The sequence below is a fragment of the Impatiens glandulifera genome, chromosome 4, assembly GCF_907164915.1.
Source record: "Impatiens glandulifera chromosome 4, dImpGla2.1, whole genome shotgun sequence".
NCBI lineage: Eukaryota > Viridiplantae > Streptophyta > Magnoliopsida > Ericales > Balsaminaceae > Impatiens > Impatiens glandulifera.
The window spans coordinates 11489120-11492466 of NC_061865.1; positions in this window are offsets into that span (position 1 = coordinate 11489120).

A 3347-nucleotide genomic window follows, 5' to 3' on the forward strand; every position below is an offset into this window, starting at 1 on the left:
CTCCTTGACATAGATCTGCTCTTACCTCGGTTAAAATCTCTATCATTACCTCTTCCCCTGTTTTCCACATTCAGAGCAGAACCTTTGAATGTTTCACCAGAATCAATTTTACGAACCTCTTCAGCAAGAATACGATCTCTAACTTCAACAAATTTCAGTTTAGCATTTCCAACTGAATTACTAATTGCTGCCCTCATAGGTTCCCAGCTATTTGGTAGAGATGCTAACAAAATCAGGGCACTAACTTCATCCCCAAAATCAATCTCAACAGATAGCAATTGATTCATAATTGTATTGAATTCATTCAAATGAGTAGTGACAGAAGTACCATCAACCATTCTTAAGTAAAAGAGTCTTTTCATTAAGTGTACCTTGTTGTTAGCAGATGGTTTCTCATACATATCAGAAAGAGCTTTCATCAGACCCATGGTGGTCTTCTCCTTTGCTACATTGTGAGCAACTGTCGTGGCTAGCGTCAATCGGACAACTCCCAAAACCTGTCTATCAAGGAGTTTCCATTCAGCTTCATCCATCTTCTCTGGTTTCTCACTCAAAGGAACATGAAGCTTCTTTCCATAGAGATAATCTTCAATCTGCATTCTCCAGAAGACATAATCTGTCTCATCAAATCTTCCAATCCCATGTCCTATACTGTTCTCACTTGGCATTGTTTCCAATGCTCAGATCTAGCCCAGCTGCTCTGATACCAGTTGTTAGGATTTGTATCTCCCAAATCCGACCTGTTTGAAAACAATCTGTAAAAACACAAGAAAGAAGAACACAAGAACACACAGATTTATAGTGGTTCACTCAAATTGAGCTACATCCATTTCAGCCACCACCAGATTTACTATGAAGAAGAAGAAGGAATACAGAGTTTTTGCTCACACTTTATCTCTCTAGAATTCTGTCTTTTCATGTAAACCCTTAATAATCACATATTTATAGGGTAAACATTCAGGTAATAAACCTAAATAACTTTGGTCAGGCCCAAGCCTAAAACCAAAAAAAATAAACCCAACAAACTCTAATTAACAATGTAGAGTTTATTATAAGTGTAGGCTCCATAACTCAACAGTTTATCCAAAACCAGGTATACAATAATATAATTTATTATTATCGGCATTTGTATACTCCAAATTCCTAATCATTTCAAGAATATTCCAGTATGAAAATATGTCCAAATCACCTATAATCATTGACTGTTCCGATCCATTGACATATTGTGTCGCTTCATTAGGACACATGTAAAATGTTTCTCCGTGATTTATAGATAATATATATTTTTGCGAACTGAAAAAGAAAAATAAGAGAAAAGTTAGTATACATATAAAAATGACAAACAAATTTAATTGACTATAAATAACAATTTTCAAAAAACATAAACATGTTGATGAATAACTACAAATCCAACTATTGAAAAATAAAACAATGGAAAACTCTTGATTGATCTAATGTCTAAACAAGTTTTTGTAGCTAGTTTTCCAAACAATATTTTATAACTAGATTCTAAGCATGTTAGGTTTTTTTTTTTTTTTTTTTTTTTTTTTTTTTTGTTTTTGTTTTTTTGTAAGAACTTCAATTTGTTTTTGATCCATATGGAACGATGGAAGTTTCTTCATTGATGTAATGGCCAAACAGATTATTCTAAAATAGCTAGAAGAAGAAAACTCAAATGTAGCTATTGAAAAAAATCAATGGAATACTCTTGATAAAAAAATATGAGATCGTTAATTCCCATTGCTTTCATGTTAAAGAAGATAGCATTTTCCAGGCCCTGTCCTTCCAGCACGCCATGCCATTGTTTTGCCGAAGCTTGAGATATAATTAATTAAAAAAATATTTATTTTTATTTAATATATCAATTTATATAATTCAATATATTAAATTTATTAAGTAATATATATAATATAAAATGTTATAATCTTAATATTATTTTTAAGATATTAATTTTAGATATTATAAATAAATTTAAATATTAATTAATTAAACATATCTTATTATTGAGAAGAATTCATGAACATTTATTCAGGCTAACAAAAAATTCAAAATCTCAAATATATTGAAGCCCTTCATGGAAGATTGATTTGAAAGCTTCAATCTTATGTTTATTAAAAACTATCCCGATCTCAATCCCACCTTCTTCGTCTCTAGCATCACAAAGAGAGAAAGCTCCAGCCTTGTCAATGGAGACCATCTCCACCTTCGCCGGCCGGCCCCATCCAAAATCTGCCCCATACAACTCAAACCACGGCGACCCACCAATGCCATACGTTTTCTGACCGGCAAAGGTTGAAGCTGCTTCCGATAACCAGTTCTCTGCCCCCTTCACAACTCCTTGAGTCAAGCTTCCAACTGCCTCTTTAATAGCCGCCGCCGCAGTCACCAACCCATCTCCCCCTTCCAAAGATACAACCTTTGTCTTTGCTGCCCGAAGCGCTACGCAGTTTCCAATGTAATTGCTCGGAATCGGAGGCTCCAATCGTGCTCGACAATCCATGTTTATTATGAGAAAAACATTCTCATTTGTAATATCCCCCTCCTCTGCTTTAACCAGACAAGTCCATATATACGAACAAACCGCCGTGAAACTTGAAACATGGCCGCTTATTTTGCTCTTTATTTGACCTATCTGTTGTCGACTTAGTCGGAATGTTCCTCGGAGTAATCCTGGATCCGGTTTCATTTCCATTAGACGAAAGGTTCCTTCCGGGGGCATTTTCTTCCATTTATCAGTGAAAATCGTGCAAATATCTAAAGGGTCGTTGATCAAGGATCTTTCTAGAACCGGCATCAATTCCGGCGGAAGGAATCCAACGTGGCAAATTGTGGCCCATGACTTGATAAACATGGCGGCGCTCTTGCCGTCGAGGGCGGCGTGGTGGGCGGTGTATCCGATGGAGAACCCAGAACCAGGGAAGAGAGTCACTTGTAGTGAAATTACGGTTGCCTAATAATGAAACTCAATAATTATTATTTGAAAGATTTAATTTTTAACTAATGAATTAAATTAGGATTTACTTACCTGATTCTCGGAAACATGGAAATCCGACGACAATAGAGAATGCATGTCTTTGGCTTCCTTAACATCGTCGGTGGAGAGTGAATAAAAGTCGACGGTGGTCTCTGCTACAGTGAGATATATCCCGTCATCGTCGGTAGCGAAACGGATAGCCGGCTTACCGGTGACGGGATGCCAGGTGAGATTTCCGGCGAGTGGGGGATAGTATTGAAGGGTGAGAGACAGAGCATGTTTGAGCTTGGGGAGAATATCGTCTGAGAAAACAGACAAGGATAAATCCTTTATTTCGTAGAAGAAAACACGTTGGGTAGGTGGGAATCTAAGC